The 20165-nt window shown below is 32.2% G+C and overlaps 1 protein-coding gene across 2 annotated transcripts in view; it reads left to right on the top strand.

Moving 5' to 3' along the window:
* LOC106137730 (homeobox protein abdominal-B) overlaps window positions 1-20165 on the top strand; it is a 90755-nt gene that overhangs the window by 45747 nt on the left and 24843 nt on the right. For both annotated transcript variants that reach the window (XM_060946312.1, XM_013338638.2), the window contains one exon: window positions 5342-5404. The gene's annotated coding sequence lies outside the window, so the exon portion shown is untranslated. The remainder of the gene's footprint in view (window positions 1-5341; window positions 5405-20165) is intronic.

Below are 20165 nucleotides of genomic sequence, written 5' to 3'. Positions count from 1 at the left end.
AAAACAGTTTCAACTTTTCCCATCAAATCTAAATTAAAACACAGGATACCCCTATTCTGCAGTTTATTGACGACTGATTTTTTACGGGTTGTAAGTATATAGTTCAGTTTCAGTTTTTGGAGTGTGAGAAAAATTTAGGAATAATGGTTTACTTATAGAAAATTTCTTAATTGAGCTTAATGCTTTAAAAATAAACCAGTTCAATAAATAATATCCAATGTCTATCTCTATGTTTTTGTATATACTTACTTTGTAAGTATATTAAAATTGCTGAAATTATTTAGGTTTTCGATTTTCACTTACTTGATTGCATTGTCAGAAATGAAATCAAGTAAGTTTGATGCTAAAAATAAATAATAGTTATACCTAAAAGTTGATGTTCCATTTATGCAGAGAATAAAAGACTAAGCTGCTTACCACAGATATAGCTGCTTACAGTAAGCACAGTCAAAGCAGCTTGAACATCGTTGGTTCATGAATGGGTATTTAAATACGTAAGGCCATCAGCACCGTTATTTATGGTCAATAACCTATTAATACTTACATCATGAAGTAAATATATGTATCGGCTCGAAATTCTTCCGTTGACGCGCATTCCAAAGCCAGACTATGAATAATGTATGATTATTTAAATCTCAAAGAAAGCTTCACGCGCCATTACCCCGCGCCGGCCAAAATTGTATCAAGGAGGGGAAGACCTTTTTTATTATTTATGTAATATTTTGCAATTTTTAAATCGAAGGGTGGTCCCCTCGTAAAGGGTGGGCCCGCTGAATGAATTTATAGTTCTTTGTAGATAAACATATCAATTTGTTAGTGTTTTGTAATGTGTGCTTCAATTGTTGAGATGACTCTCAGTTGGTGCGATGACGTCGCTGGCCACGCTGGCGTGGAATTAGTTACTCTATGTGCTGTTTAGTGTCATGTGAGTGAAGTGTCTTAGATAAGAATCAAACTAAAACTTGTAAGTACCTATGATGGGAAATAATTAGTTATCTCTGTAGAATTTAATTTATTTATTGATTTCATAAATGAAGTTGAATATTTAAGGAAGCAGTCGAACTTTATTAATTAAACTTCCGTTAATAGATAATTGAAAACCGTCTCACTTAGATTAAAACAACAGAATTACTTTTTTCATAATTAATTAAGATGACCTACATGATATGATATACATGATATACCTAAGTTATATTTTCAGGAAATAAACAAAGTTTAAAACCAGCCTCTATGCTGTGTTTATCATGTTTGGCCTGTATCCGCTAACCACTTCCGCAACTTGAAAGATATCGATGCACATCAGACGGCAATCCACCGAGCAATTTTACTCGGGAATCGATTGAAAGGCAGGCGAATAAAATCGATTTTCCCCCAAATTGAATAGTCGTAAAATGTAGGTAGCAGTTTTAATGTCCAGATTGTTTACAAGGCGGCGTCGCAAGTGTAAACGATTGTCGATAATTGATGATTTGATTTACAACGTCACTAAACAACCGGTGTTTGGGCGTGGTATGTTCGCGCCTTTGGATTGTGTCTAAAAAAAGTACATTCTAATATGAAGTTTAATGATGAAATGAAATACAAATTCTTCTAAAACGAGACGGAAATCATGAAATGATCATCTTTCAAACTCAATAGGGTTTTGATATAAAACTTTATTTAAACTAGTTGTTAGGAAATGTATAGGTTGGAAGGTATATTCTACTGGCTGCATCTAATACATCAATATTTTTTTTATATCGCTTTTATGTCGATATTTACGTCAAAATATATTGTACTTACATCTAGTAGTACCTAGTATATTTACTGCCATTGTAACAGTAGTAATGCTGATAAGGCACACTCAGGTAGCAACTGCATTGTGTGGCAATTGCAGTAAGTAGGTATTAAACTATAAAATATATGCTACCGCCATGTATGTTTGAACGTTTACAAATAATATACATATATGCACGTACGTTTGCGTCCGTAGTTCACGTAAGAATATCTGTTGTTGGTTTCAAGGTTTGTGTATGTATCTTCTTCCTCCGGGCTTTAGTTCCGGTTGAATCCTAACCACTCTGGAGAGGAGTCCGGGTATGCCCGTAACCATGAATTCTGAATTGGGTGAGTCAATTTTTTACACGAAGTGACTACCATCTACAAGGAAACCTCTACCTCAACCTTTAAGGGAACCTAACCCGTATTGGATCGATCATGGTTACATATCCAGCTACTTGAATGTGCACAGTTCCTCACGATGTTTTCCTCCTGTCCTCGTATGTACATATGTATGGAACAATGCTGTTCAATGGGAAATGCCATTAGACGCAATCAGATGTGTTCCAGGAAAGTGCGAATCTATCATACTTCGTTTCTTGTTACCGCTGAGCTGGCTTTCCGCCCATTTGTTTTACGATGCCAAGCGTCTGAAAGGATATAAAACCACTCACCTATGAAAGCTCATTATCTAAATTTATCTTACATTAAATATACTTATAAGAATATACCTATTATTATATAGGTGGTATAAGAACATTATACCAACATCTATTTTGTTTATGCTGATAATCAAACTATGTCACCGTAAACTTTTATCGAAATTCATTCAGAATAAATGTAATTTGTTTGAAATTATATGGACGAATACCAAATCTACTACAAATTTATGAATATTTTGAAAGTATTCAAAAATGTTTAATAATTATGTAATGTAAAAGAGTTTCCATTTTTCCGGGAATAAAAAAACATTCAGATTCAACAACAAAAGAATCATTAAATGGCATAATTATTGAGAGTTCAACGTATTGTATAATTCGACAAACAAAGAAGCAATCACGCCAGATTTGTGGTAGGTTATGGAGTAATGGGGCATTGTGCCTCCTTCCGCGTTATTTTATGTATTTTTTATTGTATTGTTGTAGCGATCACATTAGTAGGTTTTTATGTATACTTATTCAGCACTGATATCTAAGGAACTAAGGTGTTAAGGAGGTATATAGTAACAAGAATAGGTAGCAAAGGCTACAAGCCTTTGGTAATGGTTATATTATAGTACATTGGTCACGTGTCTGTAAGAAGAGAATAATAAAAGTGTGTTGACTATGCACTTATTGTATGGCTTCTTAGTGTAAAAATCAGGTCAAGTGTACCTTAATGAGGTAGGCAATTCTTCCACAATTTTATTAAGGAGTATGCCTTTAGTCCAGCCACCTCTCACCGTTATATGTGTCATATAGTGTTAGATATCCCATCATGTTTTTATTATGTATAATCCTGTGATGGATATCCTAAATTTAGTCTGTTGAGCACCTGAATAGCCTAAACATTCCCATCTGTAAGCGGTACGTCCATTATTTTTGACAGTTGCTTATTTTTTTCTATTGCATATTTACATCATGTATAAAGACTTATATATCTTACTAAATAAAGTGAATATACTTATAAATTAAGTAAATCTAATGACTAGGTATATTGCGAATTGCTTTTTACTCAAAGAAAGGAAATAATTTGTTACATAAAATAATATGGCTCATTATACGGATTTTACTTTTCGGCCGATTGCAATTTACGTTGAAAGTCAAGCTACTGTGAATTTAAAATGAAATAATTAGCTGTTAAGGTTAATTACCCGTTAACACCCATTGTGGCTTTTAATGTGTGATTATGAACAATAGTGACGATAAAATTATTTTGATAGCTTTTTATTCGATTTTAAATGCGAATAATTGAAAGTTTATGAAAAAGTCAACTAAGAGAAATGCTTTTAAACTTAGATTTTTTGTAGGAGTTTGTGTCTTGCTATTTTCTCTTAATTGGCGTCGTTAGTCGCCAATTCAGACACTATCAAAAACTACTTAATCGATTTTGATATACCGAGAACTTTGAAACTCTACTGACAGATTCTACACATATTTTAAATTTCATAAAAATCAGACCAACGGTCTGAAAATTACAAACAGACATACCTACATACAAAAATGTATTTTCGCCCCAAGTTGAATAAAAGTATAGGTATAATAAAAATATTGTACTCGTTATGATAGAATGTCAAGTTTTTTTGCAGCATAATTGAAGCAAAATAACAACTTGAGTAAAATTAATATGGTTTAAAAAAATGCAGAATCGTCAGTAGATATTTCAAAACTCGTAGCGTGTCTACGCTACGCGCTACGAAAGTTGCGGGGTCGCAAATACGCAATAAACTTTTATCGCTTGTTCTTTCAAGTATTATTTGACAGTGTTGATGCGTTAAATTGCGATTAATAGATGATTAGCCATTCGGGCGTGCGTTTATGGCGGTCGCGTAATAAATTCATTTTATTGCATATCAATCACTCTGGAAGCGTGGCTCGCTTCTTGTGACCTCTTGAGTTCGTTTTGATATACTATTACTTTGACTATTGGATTTGGACTATATGAGAAACACATTTATGTACCTAGGTACTGCGACTAGTAGGTATAAGTCTAATAATACAATGATACATTTTCGTACTTATTATATTTATTCCCTTTCATATTGTTTGCTATTTTAATTAGCTACAATAATCGGACTTAATGCCATAATTATTCTCTACTTAATAAAATGATAAACAAATAAATAATAAGGTGTCAAATCAATATATTGAAAAAATACCCGTTGATTTACGGGGTAAATTAAATTACTTTGGAAGAGAGAAAGACTCCCTAGTAAAATTGCATTAAGCAAACCTATAAGAACATAATTAAAAAGGTATTAATAAAAGACCATAATATTCATATTTTTATTTATTATACTCCTAGGAAGATTTTACCTTACATACAGGTAATTTACTTATCATAAAGCCGAATCAGCTACTGAAACCAGTCGTTAAGTGGACCAAAAAAGATCAAGACCAGCACTTAAGAGGCCTGTAAATTCTTTACCATTAATATTTGCTTAACTTACCATAAAGCAAGGTCTCGTGCACTTAGTAAAGATTATCTCTCGTGTGGTTGTAAATAATGTAGTTACTGCAGTCTTAAGTATGGTTTAATTTATGACTGTCGATGGTGGAGTAACCGGCTCCTTTAGACTAACCTGTAAAAAGTTTCAAGAGTTTAAAAATGATTTCTGGATTACACAAGTACTTAAATAAGTAATACTTAAGTACATACTAAATGAGTAACCTTTATCAAAATAAGATCTTTTAGCTTTCGAAATTTTCTATGAGTACATTTGTTGAAACTAGATAGTTAATGTATGATAAAAATTAAATTTCAATATTTAAAATAAAATAATACGAGAATCAAGGAAGTTTGTTAAATAAAAAAATATATATGAAAGTTATTAATTAATAATTACAGGATCAGAATCATTTAAATAAAACATTTTTCATTTCAGATCTCATCAAAATGGCACCAAGGAAGCAACAGTGAGACAACACAACAAAACGCAGCCTAGAAGGTAAGTCCAAAATAAATATCAGCATTCCGATTCGGCCATTACAAAAGTCCGCCCAAAGCTTTAAAAGCCCGACCTACCTACCCGTGCACCGGTATCACCATTCTTTTGAATTTTTCATTCCCCTTCTCAAATCCAAAGAATACTGTGTATTCAACGGTGAATAAAAGAGATAGGAATAAAAATTTCATCTCAATTTACACAACAAAAAACACGTGAGAGTGAAAGGGATGGATTGAAAAAGAACATGGCCGCGCGTGTCGGTATGGCAGACCCAAATTCCCGGCACACATGTAAACGATATGGGTGTGTGAGTGATTCTCATTGCCGATTGGAAGGGTCCCTGATGCAGGTCATGATAACATTTGGATGATATTTTTTTTTGTTTTTGTATGGAAAAGCATTGCTTATCACAGTAGAAATATATAAGTTATCTTTTTTTTTCTGAAAGAAGAATGTAAAATATCAGCTTAAAATTATTAATGTTTTAAAAGATTTAAAGGAACAAATAATATCAAAATAAAAAGTTAGAGTACTTAGTTGGTAAAGTGTAAAATTAACTTGGTGCTGATACATCACAAAATTAAAATTATAAAAGGGTACTAAAAATGTATTGTGGCAAGGCAATATTACGTGATAAGAGAAAATTTAGACACATATAATATGTATAAAAACAGGAAAAATGCAGTCTAGAAGAACAAAACATATAAAATAATAAAAATAAAAATGTTTTGATTAACGAAATAACAATGCCTTATAAGTATTAATTTAAAAAACAAAATACAAAATAGTTTTATTTGTGTAAAATATTACATAACAAAATAATGTTGACGACCTCTGCAGCATATTTGTAACCTAGAAGTTTTGCAAAGTTAACATAGATGGCGCTATAAATAATTTTCATTAAAAGCTTTCGAAGCTTTTACATTTACAAGAGCCTTTGAAGTGTAAGTGTAGCTCATTATTTTTTTTAAATATAGGTTACCAAATTGAGGTTGCTTTTAAAATCCTAACATAATAAAAACCGTTCATACATGTAATCACGCCTTTATCCCTTACGGGGTAGACCGAGCCAACAGTTTTGCAAATACTATAATATGATTAAAATTGGTGTTGCATTTTTCATGTTAAGGTATTTATCACATCATTATTTTTAGATTATCCTAATAAAACTAACAAGTATAAGACAAAACCTGAAGCTATAGAGTATAATTAACTAATACAAATCTAAATTTTTAATGATAATTGGGGAAAAAATCGAATCTGTGTTCATTCGATAAAAATATGAAAATATTTACTGAATGCAAAGTTATAGTCAATTACCTATTTTTCCTTAAAATAGGTACCTACCTATTATAAATTTCTCTGAGCCAACGTGACGAAAATCTGACAAAAAAAATATATTTTAAAAAGCTGACAATCAGAAAATGAATTTTACGAATAAAAAGAGTTTAAACATACTTCCAATAAATATTATCAATGCATTCTAAACACACAAAAGAAAGAGGTTAGGTTTGAGGTTGGTTCATGCGCTTTTGAAAACTTTCGAAAGTTCAACCATGTGTTCATAGATGGCGTCTATTATAATAAGTATAAGTTTTATTTTACATACATACATATAATCACGTCTATATCCCTTGCGGGGTAGACAGCGCCAACAGTCTTGTAAAGACTAATCGTAGGCCACGTTCAGCTGTTTGGCTTTAAGATAGAATTGAGATTCAAATAGTGACAGGTTACTAGCACATCGCCTAAAAGAAGACTCCCAAGTTTATAAGCCTACCCCTTAGTCGCCTTTTTCGACATCCATGGGAAAGAGATGGAGTGGTCCTATTCTTTTTTTCTATTAGTGCAATGAATTTATTTTTCAATTTAAAAAAATGGTTTTTCTATTTCAATTGATATAAAAATACTTTTTGGTAAAATGATTAGCAAAGAATTGCTTTAGATAAGAATTAATTTTACACACATAAATTATAAATAATTTGAGATAACTTAATTACATAAGATGTTCTTATTTAGATACTCTTTATGCTTCTTATTATGAAATAACGTCTAAAGCCTTTTTGCTTTTCGTTAATTTAAAAATAATATCTACCTAATTTGAAGAAAAATTCAAGTAAGTAGGTACCTAAGTATATTGAGATTTTCTGAATTGTATGTAAGTAGTATTCGTTATATCTAAGTATGACTATGGAACAGGTTGCATGGAACCAATTATACAATTCCATCATCAAGCTACCTATACCTATAACTACACGTGGCTTTTTTCAAGATCAAACAGTTTCAAGAGTTTTTACTCCCATAGGCACGTGACAATATGTATGACCTATGCATGCATAGAACCTAGGTTTATACCTACAAATGATTGATGTTAGTACTACCTATAAGATAGCATGTGTTTAATATTTAAGTATTTAAAGAATTTTTTTTTTATTTAATATTTATTTAAGGTGTTATAATTGCTTATTTAAAGAGATATAGGTAGGTATAACTCTTTTAAGGTATAACAAACCTATTCTTAAAATTTATCAAATTTGAATTTTTCTGAGCCTGTCCCAAAACATTTGTCGTTCCAGATACCTATTCAAACAAAGAAGAAAAAAATATATTTTAATAAACTAACGTTTCAAAATAAAGCTCACAACAGCAAATATGAATTTTAATTCGGACAAGACAATACCTTTCAAACTGTGCTGTTCATAAAATTCCTAGAACCAAATGACCCAATTTTGTATGAAAATTCAAATCAGTTTTTTGCTAGTAAAGAGAAAGCTTGTGACTTCTGGGTCTCAGTTAATGTTCAGATATTGTGCGAGAAAGTAGTGTGTCATATTTTGGAAAATGTCTAGTATTTTTGGGGTTTTATTTGAGATTTGTGTAAAGATAGACGACGACGCAGGCGCAGACGTAGGCGACGCTTGGCGTCTGGCCAAGCGTGATCTTGTTAGGCGCAAGACCAGATGGCGGTATATGCGGGTATGTCTCTTTCTAGTCTACTTATATTTAGACAAATAGATTTATACCTACATTTTATTATTTATATAAATTGTACATTTTGTATGTATAGGTACAATATTAAACAAAGGCTTTTAAGGACAAATGAAATAACTATTATTAAGTAAGTACTTCATAATTTAGTTAATAATCGTAGACTTGATAATGTACATATTAAATTAAATATACAATAATTATAATAATATCCCGTTACAATTATTATTTCGCTACCTAAATGATTACTTATTTGACCCTAAAAAAACTAGTCAATTGAAATTAGGGCACTATCCACCTAAATCAATTAATCATTTTAACACATCAACCTCCTACAAGAAATAAATAACAGGTGAAGAAATATATTTCAGAGTTAAAAAATAATTACAATGTTGGCAATATGATACAGATTCATGCTTAAAGATAAACATTTTATAAATCCATCAAAGATGCCAAGAAATATAACAAAGCCAAACATTTCAACAAAATAATATCTACATTGACAAAATCAAAGTGAAGTGTTAGAGAAATATTCGCGGATTGAAGTCTATTATTATCTGAGACATTCTACAATTTTTTTTTACTGAAAGTAAGTATGTACAAGTGGAAATTTTGTGTATAAAAATACGTTTCTGATCACAAAAATTCTGCGTGCTTTGAACTTTATCGCGTGTAGGTATTGTTAGTCCAAGATTCCATTGGAAAATTCCTATTTGTTCAATGCTAAGTAAGTACTTACCTTATCGGACGAATTAAAATGTAAGTTATATTTTCTGAGGATATAATTTTAGAACAAATTAAGTTTTTTATGTCATTATTTATTTATAGGTACTTATTTAAACATGTTAAGTTTTTTGTTTGTGTGTAAACTCTAAAATATAACAAATATCTATTTATTACTGCGACTTTGGTATTTCAAATGCTATTTTGTAATAGCGAAAATAACAAACAATAATAATTTAAGTAGGTACCTACCCAGTACAGATATAATGTTAATTCTTATACTTAATCATGCTAGGTTTATTATACTTAGTATTTTTTTTAAGAAATCACTCAGATTGTCTTGTCATAAGGTAAGTTATTGCAAAAATGAAGAACATTTACCTAGTAATCTTAATCCATAAAGCAGCATTATACAGCCTAAATTAAATTATACCTTCTCGTAAAGTACCTAAGTACCTACTTATAACACGACAGAATTCCTCTATGTGTGGTCCACGACCAGGTTTATCGAAGACTGGTTGCCAAGACGCCTTAATGGTCTTCAGATGCGGCAACTAAATTACCAAGGGCAAATTAACCCTACAAATTACTGCCTTTCCACTTTGTGAATTAAAGGCAAGTAGTGCTTGCGTTTCTATAAATCTTTCTGCAGGTGAATTGCAGACTGTTCTTGTGAGTTACTATATTTTATCCGCTTTACTTTCTAGTGAGAATTAAAAGATATCAACCACTTTCTTAAACTTATTTCCTCATTCATTATCTCAGTATTATTTTCTTATTCAATCTAAGTCTAATGACGATTAAACCAAGGTTCTCAACCAGATAGATTTATATATACAGGATAATTTTATCTTTACATTTTAATAAATAAAGTTTTTAAAATGACTTTTCATCATAAAATGAAAAAGAATCTTTCAAATTACTGTCTAACGTCATTATACCCATATTAATTCGAGAAATGCCAATAAATATGCAATAGCTAACCTAATATACTTAGATATTGATGTTTAAAAGCGGATCCAGCCAATAAGGTAACATTTGTAGCACGGCTGAAGGATTTAAGAAGGCGGCCCTTATTAGCGGTAACGATCACATAAACCAGCGTTCGTTAGGCGCGCACGCATAACTTACAGAGTGGACGCATGCCACCCGCGTTTCAAGCTACCGGCTATAACTGATATTGCTTTGTAGTAGTACCTACTTTATATCTGTATAGTGTGTTTTTATATTAAACTTACTTTAAAGTGTTCATAGTGTTTAACTACTTAATACTTAGTAATAAATATAAGCACCTTTGTCAATCTAAATATTTCTTTTTTCATAGTTATTTGTATTTACCAATTTAATTTTTCAGCTTGGCTTCAATGTCCGTTAAAGACATGTGTCAGTGATGCCATGAAAATAATTGAAGAATTTTATATTTAATTTATTCTGTGCATACCAACTTACATTTTACCTATACTTACTTTACTGGTTTTAATTCTGCCTACATTTTATGTTTTGACACTTTTACGTTTCTAACTTCATGAATTATATAAACAGTAGGTACCTATGCCTATTCTTAATCAACGTAACGATAGTTGTTTATCACGCCTTATTTTCGTGATAAATTTGTGCGTAAATTAAAATATAACACGTCACTTTTGGTAACCAACTGGGTAGTTATCCTGAACAATTTATTCTGAAAGTGATTTCAAGCTAAGCTTAACTTAGCAATAGTTATAAGAAGTAAGTCATTCTTGATTCAACTAAGTTATTTTATTACATGTGGTTTAATAGATAACATAGGTATACTTACATAGGCTGCCTGTAGGTATATATTTACATACATAACACCCGTATTTCGATGACGCCGTTTTTCGCAAAGTTTTTAATAAGTACTTACTTACGTTTAGGTATAAATAAATATTTAAAATAGACGTGATATCGTCGCGAGGTGTGGTTTTCGGCACTGTGAATAGGACCCCTTCATATGGTTTCCATGGAGAGGTAAGAGGCTATAAGGGATGACCTAATTATATAGCTATTTGAATCTCAATTCCATTAGTAAGCCATACAGCTGAACGTGGCCTTTCAGCCTATACAAGACTGCTGGCTCTGTCTATAGCCCGCAAGGGATATACACGTGATTATTGGTATGCATGTATGTGTTATGGTATCATAATCTTCATGTAATTCTGTTTCTCTCTCTCCGTCACATGTTTGCATGCTTCAAGATTCGTTTTTGATTAAGAGGTTTACCATAAGGTTGCCAACATGTCCATCAAAATTGTAACATTTACCCAGATAGATCCTCAACAAAATGTAAATAATACAATAATTAATCTTAGTTTAGATTATTCACAGATTCATTAGTAGCATCCTCACATCTCAAAAAATATTAGCCCCTGTAAAGAAATTGCATGTTTTGTTAGGAAATAATTTGAAAACACAATCAATTTAGTTTAATATTTCTGCCAGATTTTTACGATTGCCGAACGAGTGGGGTGTAAGTGAAAAACATGTACGGAAGCGGGGAAATCCGTGTAATAACAATAACTCATATAGTTCGGGTGCCCCCCGCTAGATGGCGCGCGGCGGACACAAGTAATCCATTTATTCTCGGGGTGAAGTTTATGTAGCGATCTACTAAGAGACTGAGATTATTTTATGTTATTATTTATAAATATTGGTACTTAGTGCGTGCTGCGAACTGAGCCGCGGGGATTACATGAGGAATTTACTTTCACTCGTATCTTTCCTGCATTAGCTGATGTCGGTAAATGAATTTGTAGTAATATATAATAATTTGTAATAAATAAAAGAGAGTTTTAAAAGTGCAAAATTAATGATAAGCGTTGCTTTATTCGTAAAAATATATTTACACACTTAAATTGTTAAAAATTGCAATTGTTTTTTTTTCTAAATTTAGGTAGAGCACATGCTCTACATGGGTTTATTTTATTATAATTGTTTAAACTTATTATTAGGGCATAGCCGGAAAAATCTCCGTAGTTAGTTTTCTTTATCTAATTAATGCATGTAAAAATATATTTTTATTAGTATTTAGGTACTTACGCATTCGATCTTGTAACATAGCGAGCTAAACAGAGTGCGTCATTTACTAAAATAGTAATTGCGAAGTATGTGCGGTAGGTACTCGAGGCGTCCCGTTTTAGGTAGAATGTGAAGAAACATTTGCCTGTCGAGTTATCCTAAGAATGCGAGACATTTCGTTACCAAGGACCCGGGACAGGGGGAGGGGAGGGAGGCATCTCAAAACTTTCCGACCCCGAAGGAATTTTGCGGATGAGCGTTTTAATTGGAATCGCGAGAGAATATTTTGTAATTGAAGCCCGTGGGTGACGCCATGATAACTCACCTATCTGACTTTATGTAAATTGGAATTTTCCGTCAAAAATAATAGGCGATGATTAAGAGATAGGAATCTTTTATTTTAAAAAGGTGTTAAATAGCAGTTTTACGAAATTTGGTTATATTTGATAGTCAACATAGTTTAACACACATTTAGTTATTAATTAAGATATCAGCATTTCAAATATTTTTCTCTTTCCAATTTGACGGAATGTTATTATATGGTCTGGTGTAAATTTATTCGATAATCAGATCAAGATTAAAATCTCAACTCATAATTCTGAAAAAAATATAAGTCTTAAAAAGTCTTTATAAACATAAACAGGTTTTGTTTCCTGTCAGTATTTAGATTCAGAAGCTGGCATTAAAATTTTTAATCCAAAGAGTTTTGAATAATACCTATTCATAAAAATGATAAGACCAATTTTCTCGAGACTTCCCTCAGGAAGTTTACGTAAGTGCCTACTTATAGGTAGGTTGGTATTTAAGTCGTTCTCCTTGAAATAGGAACGAGCGAGTAGAATGAAAGAGTTCTTTATCCGATAGTATCGGATAACAAAGAAAGTTTTTATTGGCCAAGTTCCCGCTTCGGGGTAAATTCGAGTCGTGTCTGCTATTCCAATTTGAGAAAAAGGCAGTTGGTAGTTAAACTTAAGTCGTAGGTGGATTTCGATGGATCTAATGTTATATATTAAATTCTTTCTTTTTCTTTAAAATTCAATAAAGGTTAAGTCAGGTAAAAGTATTTCGACTCATATTCCAATCCCAATAATTTAAAAGTAATATACCTAATAAATGCGAAATTAAATTTCTTTACTGGAACCAATCTACGGTATGGAGTATGAAAAAGGACAGAGGGTACTTTCTGTGAATCCAACATAAATATGAATGTGATGGCGAAACGAAGACGTAGATTCTTAAGACAATCTTACCTGTCTGGAATTTCTGACTGGTACAATTTTGTAACATTAAATAATTCAATTAGGATCACAGTAAAATGGCAAATTTTCGTCGTAAATTTTATCAAGTGGAGTAATGAAGTATTAAGATTTATAGTTAATAAAACTTTTCATAATTGTTTAAGTCAGGTTACATATCATACATGACACAATCGTCATTGAAATGATAACCTACAGTTTTACTTGGAATTTATCTTGTTGAAGGAAAAATAAACATAATGAAATTACCGGCCAGAAGAATTTATCAATTTAGGCAGATTGATGGCACGTTGTTTGCGAGTGGAGTTCAATCTCTCCCAATTTATTTTACGGAATCATACGGAGGGGTCCTATTGGTAGAGAGAAACCTGAGTAAGAATCACTACGGCTATCTTATGAAACGTTAAACACTTCTAAGTTACGTAATTATTTTGATTAGTAAGCGATGCTACTCTTAAGGTGAAGAAAAAATCGTCAGGTAACCTTCACATTCAAAGAATTTAACGTCCTGAGAATCCAAGCCGAAACTGAATTCCCAACAGAGATCACAGGATGATCTGTTCTCCAACATGACCTGATTTTCCTGCTTTTGAAGCGTGGTTATTTGAAGATTCCGCATCCCTCAATGAGTACATACTTACCCGGACAAAATCTCAAAGAGATGACGAAATCTCAATAAATATTTCATGTTATGAAATCACTCCAAGCTGTATATTTTATACCTACATTTATTAATTCTTCCATAGATTTATTGTATATCCTATCCTACTTATGTTCTAAAAATCTGCTGTAATTTTCCTGAGAACAAAAATAAATAAATAAATGTACCGTGGCGGTCTCAATACGGCAGCCAAGGTTTATGTTTGAATTTAAATTGGTACATTTTATAATAATGTCTTTGAGACGCGCCGCTATCCCCTCGAGACTTTCTATTCTTCTTTTTATAATGTAATTTTCTTAAATCACCTTCCCTCCTCTGCCCTCCTGGTACTAACGTCCCTATTATAACCGTAGAAAATAATAACTGTTAAGTTTTTTCTTCGCCTTTTTTAAGATTCCTTTCTTTACGGTTAAATGACCTTACTTAAGTGTAATTGTAATTGGATTTTCTGATGTAGATATTTTTACATTCATTATCTTTAATTAAGTTTCGAATATAAAGTAAGTGCAGTAAGGTACTTACATAGGTATATTATTTTTTAAAGATAATATTTTAATAAGAGTCTAACTGTATTTCGATTTAATTAACAAATATAAAAGATTTGGTTCCTTAAATTAAATTCTTAAAAGTACAAAAATTCATGAGATCCATACTTTATATATCACCTGTTAACCTTTGGTTCTCTGGTAAGAGTGACTGAACACACGTGTCAAAACCTGTTTAGAATGAAACCAGGAAAGTTCCATGGCCTGCTAAGGACGACACCCGGTGTTTGTGACGGATATCCGTCGGCGCACGCGCACCAAAGAAATTACATTGTTTACATGTTAATAAATTCGACCAACACAGCGACGGTTGCAATAAACCGAGTTCTTAATAAATTGTTTAAAGTTTTAATCAAGATTTAACATTATATCTTTGTTCTTGCATAAAAAAAGATATAAAACTCCAAAAATGTGCTTAATGTTTTCATTAACAGTCGGAAAGCCAACACAAGTGACATTCACTTCCTTTGCTATCGCATACTTACATATAAAATGATAGATATGTATCTATATTTAAATTTAAAATAAAGTTTTACCAGCATACCTATTACAGCTATACCTATTGATTCATTAATTCATTGCCACATCGCCAATTGACACCTATTCCTAATTTAAGGTTAAACAAATAAGAGAATTAGTGCGTAGGCGCATAAATAAATAGCCGTCGTGTAGAGTCGAACGCGTTCAGAGGGTTATTCACCCCGAACATCTGTTCTCATATTTCAGTCACACACTATCAACATACACATTCAAGTGCCATGATAATGCTTGGATGTCTCGTGGTAAGCTGCGGCCTGTGTTGTAATCGGGACATAATATGTAAGGTATAAATTGATTCGTGTTATTTAATTAATGACATGTTTTTCTACAGGGGTCATTTCCATACCTACGTTCTTTTAAACAAGATGATCACTGCGACTTCTAGCAGAAGAAAATATTATGTCACCGAAATAGAAAAAATACCTATACCTAAAAATAAATTGGTTCTTACTTATCGCTTAACAGGAATCACACAAAAACTTTCAATTTAAATGACTAAGCAATTGCAGTTACTTGCTATCGTATAGTAAATAATACGTCCAATCCCCGCGACCTAATAAAAGTGAATGATAATGCACGCTACAACCGCCATATTTCTCCCGCGCAGATCGCTTTCTGATTGGTGCACCGGGCAACATGGTTGCTGCGCCTATTAATATTAAAAAAAAAAAGCTTGATTCGCAGGTATAAAGTTTGGCGTGTTCTTAACATTCTCATTTTAAAATATCTGTTTTATTTTTAAATCTACTACGAAAATACACATTCTTTTTTATAGGACTGAGAGCATTGGCATCAAGTTCTTTACGTGGCCCGGTCGCGTCGCGTATTTTCATCCGACGGAGAACTTACTTGATTTACGAGCACTTTAGACGCTCAGCAATTCAGCACATTCAGTCTCCGCAGCCATAACTGACAATCGTCTGTCTCGTAATTTTAACGAATTAACTCTAAAATTTTCCCAGCGAATCTCGAAAACAAGGTTTTCAACTTGTAATAGACGTGGTAATACAATACATTACCGCACTATCTGGTAGGTATAACATACGCACAAGTTATTTGAATAGTTTCAGTTTTGCGGTAACTGGTTAACTCGTCACGGAGAGGTTTACTGAGCCAGCATTGCTTTTCTAGTTTGGATTTGAAATGTCACAATCGTGGGAAAGTGAGATTGAAATGTGAGCCTTTCGTGTGGGGATATAGGGTTATAATTAGAGTGTATAGGAAAGTTCTGTTTAGTTGAATGGGGATGGAGGTTTCATTCGTTGGGAGTGAGTTGTATAGTTCAGCTAAGATAACGTTTCCGGACGAGTTGGGAGCTGCGGTATTTCTGTTTGCGCGTACAAAAACACGAATAATCCCTCTTGTTTACTTGAATATTGAAGTAGTCATCTTTAACTGGGGCTTATGTATAAAAGTATAAATTCATACCTACCTATACAACTTGTAGACCATATACCTAATAAAAATTACGCCGCTATGATAGTTAAATACCACACACACCTACTCTTTGCTCTTAGTACAGAAATAAACGTACTCATATATAGGTAGTATTTGTAAGTAGGTACTCATAGAAATATTGGTTGTTAAGAGAGTGATGGAAATAGTAACTGTGTGTGTGTGTGTGTGTGTCTGCATTTATGAATACAGGTAACGAATAGTAACTTAGTAGAATTGCAAACAGTACAAAGATCTTTACACGCAGGTATCAGTAAAACATACCTATACCTATTTTCCGTCGAATTTAATCAAGATAATCGAACACTTTCTCATTAGCTGATGAAACAAAACAAACACATTCGCTGTATTCCACGCGCTGTCCATATTAAGCTAGACCTTTATTAAGAGCAGGCTTAGCCCGCGGTCTGCCGACCGTTCCCGGACTCCCGGGTAATTTAATAAATACCCGCCCGAAACAATTGAGGAAACTCGTTGCCAACTGGGAAATTGCCTTGCCTCAGGGAAAATTTTTTGCACTTCTAATATACTTGTATTTGTGTTCTTATTGAAGAAATTTTATTAGATTTATCGGGGAAAATCGATATTTTGATAAAATAACACTTATCTAAGTTACCTATAAGGTTGCCAAAACTATCTTATAAAAGAAATCCGAGCTCAGACATTTTTTTAAAGCAATTGATACTATCAAACCTATCGGCTTGTTCCTTTTTGTTCCGTTTCAAATCTGTAATACATAAAAAGAAAAAACTATTCGAATTTCAAAAATTATTAAGCTAGCTACGAAGAAATAATATGACGGAGCCCGGAGAGCGCTCTCTCAAGCCAATTTCTCCAAACACGCCATTCATATTCATACCGCCTTTCACCCTTTGTTCGGTGTTACACAACCGCTGTTTTGTTACCCCATCCTTCTTTGTTAATTTTATACCCCGCTCTCGTTGTTATTCAATTCATTTGAGGGTAATAAATTCATCAAAGTAAACATTACTTCGTTCACATGCAAATTTCTTTACGTCCGAATCGACGGGGTCGACGACGACATAAAACGCTCAACTTGGAAATTCATTTTCGCCACTTAACTATTAAGCGATTTTCAGCGTGTGTTCAGCGTCTTTGTTATAATGTAGGTTTTATGATCGTTTGTAATAATTTAATATAACGTATCGTATTTGTACTTATATTTTCATTTAGGTAAGCTGCGACATTAGCCATAAGAAGGTGGTTACATTTAATATCTTGTTAGATACACGTGTATACCGAAGATCTTTATATAGAGTCGAAGAAAATTTACATAATTAAAATCTCAGCAGAAAATATATTGTGAAACTTAAATAAAAACTATTTGTCATATCTTTTTTATTACCTCTTTTAGATACTTAATTATGTAAATATATTAATATTTTATGCAAAGCTTTTATTCAAATCGTCCATTATCACATTACCGTTATATGGGACATCTTTATTTAAGAAAAGCGTATTTTGTAACAAAATTCAAAGGTGTCACAGGTCTTAAAACGTGGAACAAAATATCAAGTTACTTCTTATCTCATCCCTAACAAGATGATAGGCTTGGGTTGGAGTTTTGTAGAAAATGGCCGACTTACATACGAATGTTAATAACTTGGTGACACTTGGGCCGAGACTAGTTTTGGGAATATAAGGCCTATGTATTTAGATTGTATCTACATATGTCTTTAGAGCATAGAATAGACTTTTATCTACTGCTTGATTAAGGGCAATAATGAGAAAATGTTAATCTAGACTTATATCGATAAATCTTTAGTTCTATGAATCTTTCTAAATTGGCAAGTCGAAAAGTAATTAAAACAAGTTTTCTCCAAGTCTTAATAAAGTTATATCTTAATTTATTCTCCGATAGCAATCAAGGCATTTGCGAAGAATAACTTCATGATTATCCGTTGTAATTTCTTTATCAGACCGGCTTGAGGTTATTAAAATGTAGATTAACCTCGTATATAAACCTTCAGGTGCAATGAACTTCGTTTTAATTTGACTTACATCAGTAATTTGAACACAGTTAAATCTTTACCGAAATAATTCTAAAAATTTGTTTTATATAAATTAAACAAGTTGAAACTCATAATAGCGCTAAAATATAGCGAAATAGTGTTCAAATATAGGTAATAATTTTAATTTATATAAGCACATAACACAGTTGACTTTATTGAGCTTCAAATAAACTTAATGCACTAATTAATCTCAATCAATTAAAGGCAAACAGAAAAAAAATTTAGTAATAACAGAATTATATTTATACTCTAATGTATATTTGATAATAATATATATTTATTTATTTACTAATTTATGTACACAGAAAACATCGAGACTGATAAACACAAGAAACAAAATTACAAAAATTATATATTAAATGGCGTAGCATAAATATATAACAATTTATACCTACGTGATTGTGATTCAAGGTACTCGTCCACATGTGGCTTCCTAATTTAAGGCCCTTTGTATTCTCCCTGCATCGGCTCCAATATCGAACCTTTTATCTTTATACTCGTATACACTGCAAGCATAGCTCCCAAGAAACAGTCAGAATATGTAGAATATGAATTCGTATTTTCGCTACATAGGTTTCGATTCGATTTCTCAAACTGAAAGTGTTTATTTTAAAGAGACTAAGTAAGTATTGCTTTTTGAAACAAATACTTATTATGATTATTGATGCCTATTATAATTACAACTTTTACATACATACATAAGGTCACATCTATATCCCTTGCGTGGTAGACAGAGCCAACAGTCTTGAAAAGACTGAATGGCCACGTTCAGCTATTTGGCTTAATGATAGAATTGACATTGAGATTTAAATAATTACAACTATTATTCATCAAAATAGAATATATAACTAAACCTACTTATAGGAAATAGTAAATAAAAAAAATGTCACTTTAGATATTAATTGTAGATATCCTGGGTGGCGCCTTTTATCCCGGAGCCAAAAGAACTAACAGAGCCATTTTTCCGCTTTAAATTTTTCTTGGCAACAAACGGTTTTGACATAAAAAAATTTGGTAAAATGTGGCACAATTCACTTTTAAGCTAGCGTAGGTACCTAAGGTGAGACATGATTTAACTAATTATGCGTCAACCATTAGGTATGTCAAAAAAGTTATTCTTAAAAATCATTTTTTAGGCTCATACTTACATTTTTCCCTACTAAACTTTTCTAGATTTTCCTATACCTAAATAAGGCTAAATTTAGGAATAGGTTTTCTTAGTAAGGGTATCATAGAAGCTCTGTGGTAAGGGTACTTGTTTTGAAACTAACCGTAAGACAACTGCATCACAAAGGGTCTTTTAAAACTCCCACTGGGCCGCATTTCAATGCATATTAGGCAGTTTTATGCGATTTTTCGTAGGTAGGTAAGTTCTTTCCTTTCGTGAATTGAATGTAACGGGAGACGAGAAGAAATGGATATTAAATTTAAATTATTCTTTTTAATGTTTCTAAATTTGAATTTAAATTAATGACTCCTTTTTTGAGAGTTCCTTTGCTTTCATGTTTTTATTAAAATTTATAA

The sequence above is a fragment of the Amyelois transitella genome, chromosome 10 (genome assembly GCF_032362555.1).
Source record: "Amyelois transitella isolate CPQ chromosome 10, ilAmyTran1.1, whole genome shotgun sequence".
NCBI lineage: Eukaryota > Metazoa > Arthropoda > Insecta > Lepidoptera > Pyralidae > Amyelois > Amyelois transitella.
The sequence above is the reverse complement of the archived record's forward strand: the minus strand, read 5'-3'. Positions and strand labels throughout refer to the sequence as shown.